The sequence below is a fragment of the Phoca vitulina genome, unplaced genomic scaffold (assembly GCF_004348235.1).
Source record: "Phoca vitulina isolate PV1807 unplaced genomic scaffold, GSC_HSeal_1.0 scaffold154, whole genome shotgun sequence".
NCBI lineage: Eukaryota > Metazoa > Chordata > Mammalia > Carnivora > Phocidae > Phoca > Phoca vitulina.
In genome coordinates this window covers 427-21,235 of record NW_022589857.1, presented here as the reverse complement: position 1 = coordinate 21,235, position 20,809 = coordinate 427, and the positions used below count along the sequence as shown (strand labels likewise).

At 38.8% G+C, this 20,809-nt stretch overlaps 1 non-coding gene across 1 annotated transcript; it reads right to left on the bottom strand.

The window, feature by feature from the left end:
• Positions 1 to 200: 200 nt before the first annotated feature.
• Positions 201 to 326, bottom strand: LOC116628962. Its single transcript, XR_004298678.1, has one exon. It is a non-coding gene; the product is annotated as a U6atac minor spliceosomal RNA (small nuclear RNA).
• Between the last annotated feature and the right edge of the window lie 20,483 nt (positions 327 to 20,809).

The window sequence follows — 20,809 nt, the reverse complement described above, 5'->3', positions numbered from 1 at the left end:
TTCAATAATTTATCAGTTGCATATAACACTCAGGGCTCATCAGATCACATGCCCTCCTTAATGCCCTCACCTCATCTCCCACCCCTTCCCCTCCAGCAACCCTCAGTTTGTTTCCTAGAGTTAAAAGTCTCTCATGGTTTTTCTCCCTCTCTGATTTATTCCCATTCAATTTTCCCTCCCTTCCCCTATGGTCCTCCATGCAAAAACGTTGGTTAGATACCACAAAGTAGGTGGCAATGCCTTAACTGTATGTGTGTTGTCAGGACAGAGGGCCTCTTCCATCCTTGTCAATGGGAGTGATGACCTTTTCTCCTTTCATACAACACCTCATTGTACTTTTCTAAACTTCATGCCCTCCCTTTGAGTTCCCTTCTCTTTTTATAGTTGTTTTGGTTTGGGTAAATTATCTTCATCTTCATATGCCTGTCAATTCTTTATTTTGTTCTGGATTTTTGAATGATTGGTTGGGTAACATTTCTTGATTGACTATTTTTCCTCAGCACTGCCCAGAATGGACATCTAGTGTTGCTAATGAAAAGTCTGTTTTCAGTTTAACTGTCATTCCTTTGCAAATAATTGGTCTTTGATCCCTGGTTATATGAGTTGTTTGTTTTGATTTTTCTTAGGGGTGATTATGATGTGTCTACATGTGGACTTACCATTATTTATCCTTCTCACCACTAGCAGTTCCCTATTAATCCGAACTGTGATTTCCTTTCATGCTGGGGGGAAAAGTCAGCTACTTTTATTCAAATAATGTCCTTCTTTGTTCCTTTAAAACTTCTATTGAATACATGTTAGAACCCTCAATCTATCTTTCCTAGCTCTCGTTCTTTCATCCCCCTCTCTCCCCTCCCTATTGCTCTGTTTATTGTTGTCTATATGGGCAGTGTTTGGGGTAAAATGATGTTTATTATAGAGAGAGCTCTATTCCCTTCTTTAATGGAAGTTTCTTGTTTGTTTGCTCTTTAATCCAATAGAAGAATGTCTCTTGGTTTGATTGTTCTTGGACAATGATGCACTGAAGATTTCACTGAGGCTATTTAAGTTTCCAGGGTAACAAACAACTTGAGTAGTAGTATTTGTATTGCTCCTGTTTTTTGTGTTAGTTTTTTTTTTTTAAGATTTTATTTATTCATTTGAGAGCAAGATACAGAGAGAGAGAACATGAGCAGGGGGAGAGGCAGAGGGAGAGGAAGAAGCAGGCTCCCCCCTGAGCCAAGAGCCAGATGTGGGGTTCGATCCCAAGGCCCTAGGATTATGACCTGAGCCAAAGGCAGACGCTTAACCATCTGAGCCACCGAGGCACCCCTGTGTTAGTTTGTTTTTACTTTTACTCTCCTTAATATATTTTCTTCTCACTCCTCCATACTTGCATGGTTTGATTATTTCTCAAAAACATATGCAATAGTAAATTTTGTTTTGGGGGAGGAAAAAAAATCTAGTAGACCCTCCTTTTTGACCCTGAATGTTATTTTGGACTCTCTAATTTGGAGGACGTATTTATCCATGAAATTGTCCTTGTTTTAGGTTCACCTAAATATCTAGTTAAATGATTGATCTGTCAACTATTTTTAGGTTTAGATTAATTAGAATTTCAAAATTAGTGCAAATAATGAATACAGTTCTGAGTTTAAGCTAGTAGTGATTTTTGACACTATGAAAGATGTTCTTCATTTTAATGACTATTGAAAAAACTTAAACCCTGGATATGAATAAAGACTCACAAAGAACTCTTCTACATATAAAGAGCTCACATCAAGTGGTGTATAGGTAACAAAATACATCCATCTAGACTCTTAGATTCTCTCTGTGAGGACAAGTGTTCAACTATTCTGATAGGAAAAACAACTATTTCAGTCAATTACCCAGACCCTCAAAATCTTCTGTGAAGGCTCTCTATTCATAATGCTGTTGTTCAGTTGTTTTCATTAAATTAAGTGTTGTCTCTAAACTTAACTAGTTCTATGCCTTTCCCTTACCTAAGTTCTTTGTATGTAGACACAGTTAATTGATGTTTTGACTTGCCAAATCAGTCTAACTATTTGTCTGTCATTCCAACTATAAATGACAAGTATTTGCCCAGTGTTGGTGGAAGAAAATGCAAATATATTACCACCCTATCGCCCCACCCCCCCCTCCATTTTGCCAATTTTAAATCCAGTGTTCATTCCCGATTAGGATGTTAAGCAGTCTGTTCTAAACCAGATCTTTAGTCTTCTCCCTTGAAAGGTGTTCTTTTTTTAAACTTGCATTCAAGTTGCACCTGGCTTTGTTGACACAGTTATTCTTGCTTCTGTTTGTCCAGGCCTATAGCACTTCTCAAAGTGGTGAAGATGACTTTTTCAGGGACGGCTGAAGTCACAGTGGGGGAGCCAGAGACCACAGAGCACTCTGAAAGCAAGGCTCTATGGCAGGTGAAAATTTGATTCTGAGAGGTGTGATGGCAATTTTGAAGCCATAATGCATCGTCAGCTTCCCCCCAAGTGACCTGTGCACCTGCTCTCTCTCCATATATTTACATTTTCCCAGAATATCATGGTTTTAAAAAAAGAAAAGCAATACCATGGGTTCTGTCATATTGAATTGAATTTCAGAAGTGGCTAGGGCAAGGATAACAAGGGTGATAAATGTGCAGAAAGAAAGCTAGCTGCTTTTTTTTCCCTAATAGATTTGCAGGATTTTCAGCTGGAAGGTGTTAAAGAGATCCATTGTTTGCTCTGGGGAGGCCTAATATCCAAACAGAATCTGGCTGAATTGTTCAGACTCACTGAAGTTTGTAGACTTTGCCCTTTCCTTCTGAGAACAGGCTGATGAAGAATTCTGTTTCTCCTATGCCTAATAGTTCTTATGCAGTCCCTTTGTTCTCATAATCCGCTCCTCCAATATTGAGGGTGGGGGGGGCAACCCCCGAGGCCTTTGTATGTACTTCTTGCTGGAGACGCTTGTGATTGGGTTATAGGTAAGGAAAACATGAAGCAAGTATCTTGCTATAATATAGCTATAAGTAGTCATTATTACAATAATAATAGCAATCATTTGAGTTAAATATGGCCAAGATATTTACCTACATTTACTCAATCCTCAGTACAGCCTTACCATTGTTAGCATCACTGTCACCATATTTCTGTTGAGAAAAATGACTTGTACCAGGTTCAGTAGTTGCCTAAGGTCCTGTTGCAAATTAACAGTCATGCCCAGAATTTAAGACCTTGCACTCCGACTCCGGAATTGGCTTTATTATTGGCAAGTACTCACTTGATACTCGGTCCATGGTATATAGTGAATCTATTTCATGTAAGACTTTTGAAGTGTGGATGTTATAAATTGCAGATAGGATATACGTTGTTTTATTGGAAGCTTGGGAACCACTGGAGACCTCTGGAGTTGGAATTACTGATCATGAAATGTCAGAAATAAGCAAAAATACACCTCTGTGATGAAAACTCTGGGCCTGTTTTTAAGAAACATGTAGTTCAGTGGAGGAAAATGGACACTGGCAAAGCAGTTACCAAAATAATTATGTGATGACTATTGTAAATATTATAAAGTAGGTAGGGGGCTGGCAGAGCTCTTACCCTGGGAGAGCCTGATCTTGCCTATATGTTTTCATGTTTTCTTCCTAGCAGAACGTGCCTCTCATTCTGGAAGCTAAAAATATACTTTGTTTCCCCCACTTCCTGTAACCATTGCTGGCTAGCTGGAGCTGAGTCTATGGTGGTACTTCTGGGAAATAAACATTTTGTACCCTAATACAGATAACCTACAGGGACATGCCTCCCCTTTTTGTGGAAGCAGAGGGTCTGCCTGTGATGCCTAGGACTGTGATCATTACCTTATGACCATAGGGTGAGAACAGAAAGATGGTGAGAGCCTAGGAACCTGACCTGAACACCTGAATCAACCCTGGAACTCTCTATCTCCAGATGGCCTGTTACATGAAGAAGTACATATCTTTTTGTTTAAACCATTTAAATCACAGTGTTCTCTTACTTGCAGCTGAAAACTTCATAAATAATAAGGAAGCTTCTCTGAGGAAGAGGCATTGGGCCTGGATTATAAAGGAAGAGTGGTTGTTGACTAAGTAAGGAAGGCTTAAGAGTTTCAGGCAGAGGGTCTAGCAGGACACAGGGACCCAAGTGGAAGTGGTTTGTCAGATTTGTAAAATGGAAAGGAGATCAGTAGGGAATCACTTAAAAAAAAAAAAAAAAGTGGGGTGTGGATGTGGCACATGCTGACACTGAAGTGAGCACATGCTAGGCCACACAAGGAGCATAGGCCAGAGCAAGGGGACTGAACTGGATCTTAAGAGTGGGGAGTATTTCAAACACTTTAAGCAGGAACATGGTCTAGTCAGATCTGCACAATGGCTTAGAGTAAGCAGGAACATTGGCATATGTGGAAGAAAGCAAGGACAGCTACAGGGCAGAGCCTAAAGGAGAGAATGACTGGAAATATGGTTGCTCGGTTGGGCAGGAAGGAGCTTGAGCATTAATTTGTAGGTCAGACTGAGTGTAAACAGGTCCACCACATCCAAGTGGGCATGAGACTCTGTAACTCATCCTGTGGATCTCCTCTTTTTTCCTGCTTCCCACCCTCCACTGCCCCAGGCACAGATGTGTGACCTTCAGAACACGCATCTAGGTTCTGTTTCTTCCCTGTCACTCTCTAAAACCTTACTTTGTTTTACAAAATAGCAACTGAGACTTAGAGAGGGCAAGTGGCTTGTACCTGCCTGAAGTGTCATGTCAATTAAACACATCGGACCCTGGAACACTAGTCTCTTGATTCCCAGTCAAGCTATCTTTTGAAATGGCCATCTTTCTCAGAAATAGTTCCTAGAAGATTGGTTTTGTTATGGGACAGAGAACTGGTTCCAAACTCATGTTTGGCTGCTCATCACTTGAAAATCAATACCCAGAGGGAGGTGATGATTGAAAAGGAAAGCTTGCTTAATTCAGAAACCAGCAACCTGAGAATGTTGACTAATGTCCCAAAGATCATCTTTCCCATCCAGGCAAAGCTGGAGGGTTTTAAAGGGGAAGGTGTGGGAAATGGGGCTAGTGTGGCAAGGCTGGTACTCAGGTGGTTATTCTATGTCAAGATGACCCTGAACAGACTTGCTGGCATCAGTGGTGGCTGCTCTCGAATGTAGTCAGAACTTAACTTCTGAGAAAGTCTGGTCCCTCATTCCTCAAGGCCCGTGGTCTGCACATCTCCGGGAAAGTAGGTCAGTTCTGCTACAGACCAAAGAACTTAGGTCCGCAAACAGAGTGCATAAGCTTCAAGCTAGTTAATCCTTAAGACTAGTTGGAGTGCTGTTACAGTAGGACTTGAGTGGGATCATCCAGAGTGTTTTTAGTTTATAAATATATTGTGTTATTTTTTACTGAACAGTTGGAATATTCAACTTTATTTTCCCCCTCATGGACTTGGTGCTACTGATCAGAGGACAAACCTAGACTATGAGATAAGGAACATGAAAGTGATGGGAAAGGGTATTCGGAAAGATCAGGAGCTGATGACTTTTCCCATCCAAGGGCCAGGTAGGGGCAGGGAGTGGAGTTGGCCAGGTAAGGATGGGGAGATAGGAACTGAAGACCCCTGTCCCTAAAGGGGCCACTGATATCCATCATCAGCCAACTGTTGACCTGCAAGATGGTGGGTGCTGGGTTACCAGATCTCCCATTTTCTGAGAGGCCCTAAAAGTTTGCACTTGCATGTGAAATACATTTAATGTTCTTAAATGTTTGTTTAAATTGGTAGTTAATGTTGGCTTAAATTGTTTTAAAATACTTTGTCAGCAACAACAACAAATGACAAATAACAAGTAATTTCCATTTCTGGGGAGAAATAACTTGCAAGTGATTTCTTTTTTTTTGTTTTGTTTTTTAAATCGTGCCATTCTGAAAAAAAAGTTTATAGATTATATGTAAAAATGACTAATATCATATAAGTTATTAAATCTACATACAGTCCAAAAGAAAGTTAGATCAAACAAGCCTTATTAGTTTCCAATGGCTATTGTAATAAATTACCATAGATTTAGTGACTTAAAACAAAAATGTATTTTCCCATAGTTCTAGAGTTCAGAAGTACACATCAGTGTTAATGGGCTGGAGCTGAGGTATCAGTGGAACCATGCTCTCTCCAGAAGCCCTTGGGGAGAATCCTTTTCCTTGCCTCTGCCAGTTTATGATGACTGCTGGCATTCCTTGGCTTTTGGCCACATCATTCCTATCTTCAAATCTCTCTCTGCTCTTATTTCACCTTCTCCTTTGTGTGTGACATGTCTCTTGCTGCTTCCTTCTTCTGAACATACACATGATTGAGTTAGGGTCCATCCTAATAATTTAGGATAATCTCCTCATTTAAAAATCCTCAATTTAATCACATTGCAAGGATGCTTCTTACATATAAGTTAACATTTACAGGTTCCATAAAATAGGTGATGAATATCTTTGGGGGCTTCTTTTTCATACCATCACATGAACATTTTGCATCTTATTAAAAAGGTTTTATACCTTTTATCTATTGCTCAAATCATAACATGTACACTTTAGGATGATATTGGATATTAGTGGTTATAGGTATGAGTTCATATTTCAAAAAAATCTGTAATGATTGTAAACTATCTTATTGATTTCTTACCAGAGTTGATGGATCTTTACTGTTTCTACCTGGTATTTTATTCCAGTAGCTCACTCAAGAGACCCCTGGCCTATAGTAGAGTTTCTTAACCTTGGCATTGTTGATATTTCTGGCCAGACAGTTCTTCACTATTGAGGGCTGTCTTGTGCACTGTAGAATTAGCAGCATCCCTGGCCTCAAAGCACTAGACGCCCACTTGTTACCACCATGCCTCCCACCACTGATGACAAAATTAGCTTCAGTGTGGGTAGAAATAAATTTCCTACCAACACTGACCTTTCCACACCAACATGGAAAGGAAGAAAACTGATTTATTATTGAATTAACACAGGATGCATGGGTGGCTCAGTTGGTTAAGCATCTGACTCTTGATTTCTGCTCAGGTCATGAGCTCACAGCCTTGAGATCGAGTTGATCAATCCAGGCTTTGAGCTCAGTGGTGAGTCTGCTGGAGATTCTCTCCCTCCCTTTGCCCCTTTCCCTGATCTCTCTCTCCCCTCTAAATACATACATAAAATCTTTGGAGCACCTGGGTGTCTCAGTCAGTTAAGCATCTGACTTTGGTTCACATCATGATCTGAGGGTCCTGGGATGGAGCCCTGCATCAGGCTCCGTGCTCAGCAGGGAGTCTGCTTCTCCCTCTCCCTCTGCCCCTCCCCTTGCTTGTGTGTGCACTCTCTCTCTCAAATTTTAAAAAATATTAACACAATAGTCTACATGTAAGAGATGACAAAGACAAAATCACACGCCATATATATATATATATATATATATGTCTTGGGAATTAAAGTAGCTGTTTAATTAATTGTTCTCCTCTGAAAGAATAATGAAATGTTTTCTCTGCAAGACCTCTTGGTTCTCCCCTAATAGAGTTACGTCTTGACATGGGCTCCTACATTAACTCCATTAAGAAGTTGTTACATTTCAAGAGGTTCTGAACCTGTGGCTTTGGAGACCTCTCTGCACTATGAATGGGGCTTTTCTAGTCCCTGGAAAGACTGGTCTACAATTTGCTACAGGCTTGCTAAAGAAAGGATTCAGGACCACCATGTCTTCCAGAAGACTCTTCCAAGAGGGGGGAAGCAGGGGAAGCTACTTCCTTTCCCTTTATAAGCAAAGGAAGTTTATTTTATTTTTTTATTTTTTATTTTTTTAGGAAAGTATATTTTAAAAAAATTTCCCTTACACCAGATGTAAGCTGGCCAGATGTCCCCTGGAGGACGAAATGGACCCCAGTTGAGAACCATTAGCTTTGAGCAAAGGATGAAAAGGTTAGCAACATGAAATCAAACAAGAGCTTGGAGAAAGCCATGGGAAGAAGAAAAAAAAAACTCATAACAGTTTTACCTTGGATTTATTAATTAAACAAGGAGGCCATTAGATGGAGGTGGCTGTAATGTCATGGCAGTCTATATAAACAAACCAAAATCTGAGACTTTAAATGCCTCAAGATTACTAAATTTGAACCTAAGGATAACCAATCAAAAAAAGCCAGTAGACTTTAAACTACAGCCAAATAATTTCCTTCCTTTGCTTCGACTTTTTTTCTCTATAAAAATCTCTTCCTGCGCTCCTGCCAGTGATAAGCTCCTAACCACTTCGTTTGATGCTGACTGACTTGAATCAATTTTTGCACAAATAAATTTAAACTGAGGTATATTAAAATTAAGAGTTCAAACTGGTTTTGATTATGGACTCATTTGGTTACTATTAAATCCTAATACTTTTATAGAGGCCCAGTATTAGAAGAGGAATGAATTTCAATAAAGGAAAGAAAATTTTATGTATCTTCTTCCTCATCCTTTTTTCTAGTTTGGAACCAGGCAATGGAGATTTTTTCCTCTGGTCAGGGATAGACCAAATGGCTAGTTTTTACAAATTGTCTTTCACTGTTCTCTCTGTTTTCTTAGGAAATTGCTTTGATTACCTAGCTGATCCTCCCCTCCCTTACCTTATTACTGCCATTTTATGACTGCCTGATAGAAATCTAGTTTCCTTTATCTGATAAATTTAAAACCTAGTAGGCTGCTATATAATTGTAACTTAGGATCTTTAAAACACTATGCCAAATTTAAATTTGGCAAGGAACTGGAAAATCTACAGTGGCTGCAATGTCCCCCTCCCTCATGTCTTAATTAGGAGTGCTGTAAGTCATGGGATGTCACAGCCCAGAAAGAGAGAGCCATAGACTTTATTCTAATCATTTTAGGATATAGGACATGGGTTATTAGGATGATGGGAGGAAAGTGAGGTTGGGAGGAAATTAGAAAAGACATAGTGACATGGGGTAGTGAATAATGCATATATTCTTCATGGATGTCCCATGCTTTGAGGTAGGTTTGGGGATTAGGTGTTTTCTTATCTGACTTGTGCCAATAAAATCTCCTAAGGTAGTTTGATCTCTGTCTTCATTTTTGTCTAATAATCTTAACATGTCATAACCTTAGAAGAGAGGGTCTTTGTACAGGTACTGCATACAGATTCATGAAACACTTGAGTATTTAAATGAACTTTATACATGCACAGCACTGATAGAATTCTGGGTTTGTGTCTAGACAGTCTACTCCATGTATTTGTCTATTTTTGGTACAAGTAGGAAAGTGCCAAGTCCTAGTTCAAGCAGTGATAACTAAGTTGTGTGTGGAATGAAGGCAACAACTACTCAAGATACAAATGATTAAGTATGAGCAGTGTAGGCTCCCTGTTTCACCCAGAGAGGTCATTTGCAGCCTAATATATGCTTATTCCCTCTTAGTGCTTAATAGATAACTGTGTAGAGGGAAAATATGTGCCTCAATGGAAAAGTAGGCATTATCTGTAGCACTTCCTTCTACCTCATGCCTTTATATTCTGATTCTATGGGAGCTATTTTAAAATTCTGTTAACCATAGGTATCTAATAGGCATGGAAACCCTGTCTGATCTGGGAGAGTTTCAGTTGACTTCCTTCCCTGTTCCTCCTCTGTGAGGGCCAAACAAAAACGGTTTTGCCTCCATTTTGTAATTCATTTCAAGATTCCTTTACATAAATGCATGCATCTGTGAACTTTTCTCTGCACAGGTTTTAACATCTGGTTCTCTCATGAGTTGAATAAACTCATTAACATATATATATATATATATATATATATATATATATATATATATATATAACAGGTATATTAAAATTAAGAGTTCAAACTGGTTTTGATTATGGACTCATTTTTATAGAGGCCCAGTATTAGAAGAGGAATGAATTTCAATAAAGGAAAGAAAATTTTATGTATCTTCTTCCTCATCCTTTTTTCTAGTTTGGAACCAGGCAATGGAGATTTTTTCCTCTGGTCAGGGATAGACCAAAAGGCTAGTTTTTACAAATTGTATTTTATATATATATATATATATATGTATGAACCATCGTTTTACCTCTTTCTGGAAATTGTCTTTTAGTAATAGACTTACATACTTTTGGCTCTGGAGTGCTGGGGGTATTTGCTCTATAGTTTGTTAAAACTCGGGTTCATTAGAATCCGGAGATCTGTTCCTGTAGATAGAATCAGAAATTAGGTGTTGTCTTACCACCCCACACCCATGGTTACATGTGACCAGTTGCCTCTATCTCACAAAAATCATTGCTTTTTGCTCAATCTACTTGTATGGGCACAGTTGCTTTCTTACATTTATCTCAAAAACAATGAAATGAATGATTTCCTATAAATAAATTGTAAGTATTGTTCCATTGCTTTGACAGTTCAAGAGACTTCAGGGCTTAAAATATTGGTTGGGAGATCCAGGTTTCATGAGCTAATAATGTTTTTTTTTTTCCCCTGGGATTACTTACTTGAATTGTTTTCATTTTACAGCATGGATGAAACTACCAACTATTGAATAATAAATTCACTAGCTTGGATGTTTGGCATAAAGGGAAGCTATAGGTAGCAATGCCAAAATAAGCAACTTAAATATGATGTTTCTCTGATTGACAGAACCATTTTTTCCTGAGAATATGGCAGTCAGTTAAATCTATGAAAATCAGACATGCCATTCTAGCCTCTTTCTGTGCTTCTACAAAGCTCTTATTCACTGAAAAATCATACCTAAAGAAATGCATCTTGTTGGCAGGGCCATTATCTTTCTTGATGAGATATGAGTGTATTAGAGGCGATTCTCATGAAATTACTGTTGGTGTTAGACGGGGAAAAAAAGATAAAATGAAAATGAATTCACTTCAGACTAACAAGATATGAAATCAGAAATGTGGGAGATCAATTGGATATGAATCTCATACTTTATTTTTAATATGTAAAGATAACAGACACCTGGAAGATGTCTTGTGTTCAGGTGTAAAGTAAAAGTGCAGCATGTTTAGAAGTATCTGGAGGCCTGATTTTGCTCATCTTTGGAAGGCAAGGTGCTATTTATACAAACACTGGTATATTCCCAGAGTTTCAAAGCAAGCATAATGTGGTTTCACATATGAAACATGTCCCACATCCTGAGATGCTCTTGCCTTGATAACAAATAATAATGGAGAGAATCTTGTACTGAAAATTGTGTACCTTTTGTAAATATTAATATTTAATTTGGATTTCATACCTGGGCTGCAAATAAAATTTTGATCCTACTGGGTCAGAACATAAGCAGAGATTTGAGTAGAGCTGTAATTTTGAACATCCTCTCGCCTTTCCAGCTCTCAAATTCTCAGGGTCCTTTTCTTTATAGTCTATCATTATGAATATTCTATCATCTGTTTGTGTAATGGATTGATCGTTGCATCAAGTTCCAGGGATAAACCTGAAAAGTTAGGTATGCATCCTGCGAGCCTGGGAAGGTCTGAATGAAGTCACACTGGGGAGATGGTTGCCTGTCAATGTTATTCCTCTAACAAGGAGGATGGCCATGAACAGGAAATAACAGTCCTGGGAAACTAAGCCCCCTGCTCATTCGTTACTTGGATGGATTTATTGAGCACCTTATGTGACAAATAAAAGAACTGGGTATCCATTGGTGAACATCCAGAGTCCTATCTTGTTTCCATAGTTCAAGGTGAATGGGCAAGTCAGATTGAACAAATAGCTTACTAATAAATTACTAAATATTTACCTGTGCTAAATACAGGCACTGGGAAAACTCTTCTTTACTAATGGTTTCAGGGACCTTTCTAAAAAGTTATCTTTTGCCATATTTTCAGTGGAGTCAGCCTGATGATCGCAGGCATGACTTTCATAGTTTTCCCCTCATAATAATGAGGATAAAGGGACTATCACCAGAATAGAAGAGGTGGAATAGCAAATAGGAGTGGGGAAGAGCTAACGCTGAGAGGAAAGTTGTGTAAGGAGATTTTTACTCCGCATTGTTTTTCTTGACTTCACTGTTGTAAAGAAATAGGGAGCTGAGCTGATTGCTGTCATGATGCTTGGTAGTAAAATCAATAATGACTATACTATTATCTTAAAGTATTACCAATAAAAGAAGGAGATGCATTTCTATTAAAAGGAATTAGAGCAGCCTTAGGCTGTCTTGGAAATTCAGGAGAATAAGTATTATTTTGTTTATGCTAACATTTGAGTACTCCAGCAGTAATACATACTTCACTGCAGAAAAGAAACCTACAAGATAAACCTGAGTCCCTGTGTGTTCCTACTCCCTTCTTGTGTTGACCAATCGACTTGATGATACAATGAAATGGAAATTTCCTGAATTGGGGACATTGGCATTCATCCTTTTACAAGGCCTATTGGCAAGATAATGTTAAGTGTCCTTATATAGGTGTAATTCTGGAATAATTTTTCTCCTTTAATGCTGCCATATAAATCAACCTTAATGCTCCATTAAAACAAGTGAACATGTGCTAATGATACCAACTCCTACCTCTTTCCTGAATGGCAATTGGGGCTGGGAATATGGAGCTATTCTGTGTCCAATAGAATGTGTCCATGGAGACTGGATTGCTCACTGTCATGGACAAGCTAATCAAACACAGCTCAAACAGAAATCCAAATCAATCTCTTAATCAGTGACTCACTCCAGCAGCCCCCCGCCCCTGCAATCAACCTGGTAATTGCTTCACCTGGAACTGCCTTGCTGGCCTTGGAAAGTTGAGGTCTGCTGCGTTTAAAGCTTGATGAATTTTAGAGAAATTGTTTTTGCATCATTGACAGGAAATTTAACCCTCAGCATAGGCTCATGTGAGTTCTTTTGGGTGGGGTTCAGTCTTATGAGATAGGAGTTACTTCATGTTTTCAGAGAAAGAAATTAAGGTTAACAGAGTCATTATATTCCAGTCACATGGCTATTACATGTCACAACCAGAATTCAAGCCAGTTCTGTTTTACACGAAAGTTATACTTTTATTTTTTTATTTTTTTTAAGATTTTATTTATTTATTTGACAGAGAGAGACACAGCGAGAGAGGGAACACAAGCAGGGGGAGTGGGAGAGGGAGAAGCAGGCTTCCCGCTGAGCAGGGAGCCCGATGCGGGGCTCGATCCCAGGACCCTGGGATCATGACCTGAGCCGAAGGCAGACGCTTAACGACTGAGCCACCCAGGCGTCCCCAAGAAAGTTATACTTTTAACCCATTATTCTGTAGTCTGTGCTGCTCACTCAGAATGGAGCTGAGACTTATGGACCTGTTAAGTACCATCAACACCCTAGGTTCGAAGAAAATTCCAAAACTTCAAATCTCTGCCTTTGTAACTATAATTATTTATATGATTCATTTATATGGGTTGGAAATTCAGGAGAATAAGTATTATTTTCTTTAGCCCTACAATTACTTAGGCTGCCCTACACCTTAACCCCCCAGGATTTCCACTTCATTCTGGTAATTTTTCAGTTTCCTTCTCTCTTCTATGCCTCTAGTTTTTTCCTCAACCTCATAGCATATACCTTGTGTTCAGGTTTCCTTTTTGGTTTAATTTAAAAAAAATTTTTTTTCAGGGCGCCTGGGTGGCTCAGTCGTTAAGCGGCTGCCTTCGGCTCAGGTCATGATCCCAGGGTCCTGGGATCGAGCCCCGCATCGGGCTCCCTGCTCAGCAGGAAGTCTGCTTCTCCCTCTCCCACCCCCTGCTTGTGTTCCTGCTCTCGCTCTCTCTCTCTGTCAAATAAATAAATAAAATCTTAAAAAAAAAAAAAAATTTTTTTTCTCCCTCTGGCCTGGCAGGATAATGGGCTCCTTCCCAATAAGAGCAAATAAAATGGTGTTTCCATTTGTTTGCAAATTTTACTTTTGCCTTTTTTTTTTTAGAAAATTTGATCCTCTCCTGAACATCAAGCTTCATCAAGGTTGTGGAATCTGATTGTTCCCCTTCAAACATTAGCTTTCCAGATACCAATCTTAAACAGAATAGCATATGCTAGACCCTTCTCACAAAGATACTAACAACTACTGAACACCTTTGTGGTGGGCTCTAGGGGGTTTCAAAGATGCAGAAGGTGATGAGTCCTTGTTGCTCTAGATAAGGTTTAATCCTCGTGTTGTATGTTCCCATAGCTATGTGTGCTTTCCCCTTCATGGCATTTCTCACAGTTGCAATTACTTGTTGGAATGTCTGTTCCTAATAGTAGACTATGATTCCATGAAGGTGAACACCATGGTTTGATCTGTTTTAGCTGCTTTGACTGCACTGTGCTGGGCACAGGACTGTACTTAATACTACATTATACTTAATTGAATCTAATCATCATAGTTGATTTAACTATCACTTGAATGCTTACCTTGTGCAAGGTATGGTGCTCAATGCTATAGGTTAGAAAGAGACTGAACAAATCCCTGTCTTTATTGAACACAATTTAGTGAGAAGACAGTCAAGATGTGTACTATTACACTAAATAAATGATAGTAGCATACACAGGGTGTTACGTGCTGTTAGGTAGTGATTATTGATAACGCAGCCACCACTGACTGAACACCTATCTTCCAGAGTGTGTTATATGCATTATGTGATGTTAATACTCTATCCTGCCCCAGACTGCAATAGAGGACAACTGAAATTGTTCTAGCTCACACAACCACTAAGTACCAGATACGGGATTCGAACCTAAGCTGACTCCAAAGCCAAAGCAGCTGTTCCTGAAGCATGCTGCTTTATGTAGTAATCTCTGCACCTCTGTAAGAAAGGACAACGAACACAGATTTGAGAGTTGGACTCTGGCAAGTCTTCTGGAGGAGGTGGTACCTCAGAGAAATTTTCAAGGGGTTAGGAGTTAGCCAGGTGAATCTTCTAGTTGGTGGGGAATGCACAAAGTAGAGAGAATAAAAGATACATTTCAAGATATGTGAGTAGTAGAGGATAGATACAAGGCCAGATTACAAAACATATTTACTAGATGATGGAATTTATTTTTATAACTACAGGAGGTGTTTAAGCTGAGGGCCTCATGGAGTCTGATATATGTGACCAGAGCAATGGGGTGGGGGGTAAGGTTTTGTAGACAGGAATAATGGAAACTTGATTCACTTAGAGTCTCAACAAATATCTGTTAGGTGAATGCTCCTGCTTCTAAAACAAGGCCTCTGCTCTGTGGAGATAGACAACTAACAAGTGAGTAAATACAGCAGTGTAGGACTGTGATCTTTTCTCTGATGGGAATGAACAAAATGATGTGGTAGAAAGCTACGTAGAGAAGCTGCCTTTAGATGGGGAAAGCTGTGAGGATGCTCCTGTGCTCCTGTGAGGATGGGCTGTGCTCCTGTGAGGATGGGCTATTCAAGGCGATATCTGAAGAATGGGGAAGAGCCAGCCACACTGTCAAGGCACCAAGCCCAGCAAGTGTGAAGGGAAAAAAATGAGTCAGTATGAGGAATTGAAAGGCACCCGAAGGTGTGGTGTGACAGGTGCTTGGATGGAGATTGATATGAAATTCAGGGTTACAAGCAGGTGACTTACAAAGCTTAGTGAATTGGTCAGATTTACCTTTCAAAATGATCACTTTGTATCCTTGATCAAAGGCTTTTTTCAGTTGCAGTGATGGTGGTTCAAGCATTGTAGGTTTAGTTCTGATGTAGGAGGAAAAAGTAGAAAAGGCAGCCTGAAGCTGACATGGCAACTTTATGAAATCAACAGGAGCATAGACTCCTGTCTTTTTGATCTGCTTTCTTTAGCCCTAGCTTGCACCCTCACATATACAAGATGGCTACTAGAGCTCCTGCATCACTTCCATTTTCCACACAGGGGGCAGAGGGAGGAGAGCAGGGCACTAGGATCATATGATAACTGACTGGCCCTGGGTCCATTCTTGGAAGTGCTGCCCACTGACTTCCAAATAATTAGATACTTAAAACTGCAGGAGAGACTGAAAATACATCCTTTCAAAACCGAGCACATTTCTATCCAGAGGAAAAACAAGTTTCTCTTACTAAATAAAAATACTTATTGGGAAGGCAAGCAGCATTTTCCACCACAAAAGTGGGTGTGGCAAACAGAGTTGAGGTGGCAGAATATAAACAAGAAAGGGACAATTGTGATCTATAAGATGTAGAAAACCATTTTTCTTTGGCTGAAACTAGAATGGAAAGGAGGGTGGTGAGGGGTAAAAAGTTAGAAATGGAGAAAACGATAAACTTGATCTATTCGGAAGCCAGAACTGACAGGATTTACAGAGCTTATGCATACAGTTGAAGAATTGAGGATGACTTCCTGATTTTTTACATGTTAATTTCTTTCTTACTGGTGTTATAAAGTGAGGAGGAAAAGATGCAGAAAATTACTAGACAGGGTGAGGAGAAATGTGACTTTATTTATTCATATGATTTATAAATATCACTCTTTTCAGGGAAGGAAGGTACTACATAGCTTAAGTTACCTGCAGATCTAAGTGCTTTCTCTGTGAAAGGGCTCTCAAGAGAGTAAAGGGAACTCTTTATAATCTTCTTCAAAACCTGAGATTCACACCGTGCTCGGCTTTATGCATTTGACAACTTCCCAACGTAGAAAAACTCTGTAATTGCTTTGGTAACAGACTCACCAATGCTAGAAAGGACCAAAGAAAAAGAAATGCAGTGCTCTGCAAATTTGGGGAGAGGGGGCAATTTTAGCAGCTTTCAATCTCTTTGACTAAATGTAATATAAAATTTCCTTACGTCAAATACAGCCCAACAAATACTAAACATTATTGTCATGAAGCAGAGAAGATCAGGTTAGCCAACTTATGAGTCTGGGTAGATTGACAGGCCTCCAAATTGGAATTCAAATATTCAGAAGCAATGAAGCACATACTTCCAGATCATGATGACTCTGAAGGGGTTTACAATGTAGTGAACTGAAATATTAGCCAAGAAATTAATGTACACACAGTACAGTATAATTTGTTTTCAACACAACATTTGTCAGACTTCTACCTGGGGACATACAGGACCAAATAGTTTTGTTTTGTTTTTTTTTCCAAGCATGAAGATTTCACACAGAACCCTCATAGATTTATGTTAATTTAAGGCAGCTAATTACTGCAATGTCCTAGATATCATCAGACTATGGCCAAAAGGCTCTGGGTCAGCATTCAGAGGACTTGAGTTTGATTCTTGACTTCACTACTTCCTAGCTTTATGACCTTGGAAAAGTCATTTGAGCTTTCTGATCCTTCGTTTTCTCTTGTGAAAATTGGAAATATTTTTATTACTGATCTCTATAGCAGTAATCCTATCATGTATTCTTTGACTGTGTAGGACAATATGGAGAGCCTATTTAGGGCTGAATGGGGAGAGGAAAGTCCTCTGAAATAACTAGTTTTCCTACCTCTCTTGTTGTTAATAAATTTGATAGCCTCCTAGTTGGTTAGAATAAAAATGATAACCTAGCTCCCTGATGGGTGAATTCAGCCTACAGATACACTCAAACACATGTGTATGTACATATACACAGATATATGTACGTGAGCCCTATATACATACATATATACAAACATATACACACCAACTTGAACAATTAAGCCTGGCTTTTACCCACAAATACACATATACAATTTCTTCTTGTATAACATTGCCTTATAATGATTTTTAAAAATTATATCATTTGCCAACTAACTTCATACAAATACACAGACTCCTGGCTTCATCAAATGCTTCCTTCCTGAATGCCTTATCTTTTTAAGTGGGGCATAGATAGCCAGTTCACCATAGTTCCTAAGCCCCACTGTGGGTTTAACTTTGCTTACATGACCCCTGAAGATATTCTAGTTTTCTGTACTTCGGTTAGAGTGTGAGTTAGCAAAGGATAAGATGTACCAGTTAGTTCTCTTTTGATAATGTTAGTCATTTTTGTCCAGCTAGTCATTTTTGAAATATGTGAAACTCTTATGGGATGGGCTATGCAAGACTACATGGCTGAGTGAGAACAACCACTTGACTCTTTGTTTATAATAATAGAAGAGAATTTGAAATGGCCAAGAGAGATGATTCACCATTGTAAGAGCATCATCTCTGCAACCTTTTATAGCAAGGGGAGTAGTCTGCTAAACTTTCTTGAAATAGGCATAAATTTGCCAAGGGCCATCCTTGCCTGCTGTATCCTTCACCTTGTTGAGATAAAATGTGGAATCTTTTGAAGCTAGCACATTTATGGTGGTTTTAATTAGTGATCTTGACCAACTGAACCCTGTTTTTAAGCTTTGACTCAAAGTCGAACCAACAGAGAGTCTCTTCCAATTTTAGTGAATTAGTATTTATGTAAAACAGGATTTTATATAATCAAAAAACATTAGGGAATTAAATGTAAAAGCAGCACAATACATACTGTATTATCAACTAACTGAGTTTATTTCAAAACAAGGTGGCTGCATATTTAGCATCACTTAAAGCACTGGTTCTCAACTGGAGGTGATTTTGTCCCCTAGAGGATATTTGACATTGAAGATATTTTTGATTGTCAAGACTGGGGAGGTGCTACTGGCATCTCTGGTTGGTGGCGACTAGGGATGCTGCTACACACTCTACACTGCATAGGACCATCCCCATCACCCCATTACGAACCGTTATGTAACACAGAATGTCAATAGTACTGGGTTTGAGAAACCCTATTTAAAGAATATATCTTTTGCAGAAGCTTTCTTAAATTCAAGAGAAATTTAGACCAGAGAATTTAACACAAATTTGCATTTCTGGTTAGGGTGAAATGTAATTTGTGTCCTGCACAGCATTCCTTATCTTCCAAATTATTTAATGATAATTGAGGTCAATTTGAATTGCATTAACTTAGCTAACCTAGAACTATACTTCCTAGAGTTTCCTTTCTTACACAGTGATGAATTGGCATGGGCAACCAGAGAAATTTTGCATGAGATTTGGGAGTCATAAATGGAACTATAACCATTTTTGTTTCTTAGGCTCAGAAAGTTGTACCAGGCCACATGGCATCACCGTAGCTCACACACACAGTAACACGGCTGCCAGATGACCTGGTTGGCCCGGAAAGGCAGCTGAGTCTGCAGCAGCTAAAGCTCCTGCTGGATCCTTTTTCTGTTCGACTTTGGGAGGGGTGCATGATGCTCCATGACGAAGGATAGACCTACGTTTTCATTTTTCTTGGGTACATGTGTAAGTGGGAATGGAATTACTGGGTCTTTATATTTAACTTTTTGAAGAACTGCCAAAGTGCTTTCCAAAGTGGCTGTACCATTATACATTCCTCCCAGCAGAATGAAATGTCTACCTTCTCCACATCCTGACACTCATCTTTCTTTTCCATTATAACCGTTCTAATGGGTATGACTTGGTATGTTGTTATGGTTTTGATTTGCACTTTCCTAATTGCCAATAATGTTAAACATCTTTTCTTATGCTTATTGGGTAGTTGTATATCTTCTTTGGAAAATTGTCTATGCAGATCCTTTGCCATTTTAATTGGGTTATTTGTCTTATCCTCATGTTGTAATAATTTTTTTTATATATCCTAGATAAGACTCCTATCAGATATGATTTGCAAACATTTTCTTCCATTCGGTGGGTTGTCTTTTCACTTTCTTGATGGTGTCCTTTAAGGCACAAAGGTTTTTAATTTTGATGCCAAGTTTATAATTCATCTTTTGTTGCTTTGGCTTTTGGTGTCCTATCTAAGAAACCATTGCTCAATTTAAGGTCATTAAGATTTACACCTAGATTTCCTTCTAAGAGTTTTATAGTTCTGACTTTTACATTTAGATATTTGATCCCTTTCAAATATTTTTTTGTCTACAGTTCAAAGTAGGGGTCACCCTCATTCTTGTGTATTCTCCATTTGTCCCAGAACCCCTTGTTAGAAAGACTATTCATTCCCCCCATTGAACTGGCTTAGAATCCTTGTTAAAAACCAATTGACTTTACAGGTGTAAATTATTTCTAGACTCTCAATTATATTCCATTGATCTCTAGGTCTATCCTTATGCCTGTACCACACTGTCTAGGTTACTGTAACTTTGCAGTAAGTTTGGAAATCGGGAATTGTGTCTTCCAATTTGCTCTTTTTTAAGATTATTTTGGGTACCTGTGTTTCTTGAATTTCCATATGAATTTTAAGGACATTTTGTTAATTTATGCAAAAATGTGTATTTTAAGCCATTAAGTTTGGGGGTAGTTTGTTACATGGTGACACATAACTACTATACAGCTAATCCAGGGTTGTTCAGGTACAATCCTCTTTATGTAATGCAAGTTAGACACGTAGGTAAACAAGTAAATGTAGACGGCTAGATGTGAGGGCAGAAGCTGTAGTGGGAATAAGAGCTGCCTCTTGCCCTTTTGTCTCTTGATTTACATTTGTTTGTTCTTGAAATGTCTGTAAAAATTGGTATGGTGAATACATGGCTCAAATATACATGAATTAGGGCCTTTGTCTATTGTGCATTTAAATAGAGGGTCAGATGACTTGGATAGGGATGTTCCTGAGCATATCTGGTAATATATTGAAAAGTTTTACAGGTCAGTAAGGACTCAAAAGTGATCACTTCAATCTTAAAAACTTGGTGTTTTTGTTTTTTTTTTTTTGGACACCTTCTAATGAAAAAGTTTGCATAATCTTCCTGAGGATATGGGATAGTCATGTTGAAAGCTCAGGCTCTGGAGTCAGAGCTGGAAATTGAATTCAATCTTGTTTATCATTTATCAGATGTTTGATTTAGGCCAAGTGCAGGACCTGTCTAAACCCCAGCTTCCTCCTCTGTAAAAGAGAGATCCTAGTAGTACTCACCTCAAAGTGATTTTTATGAAG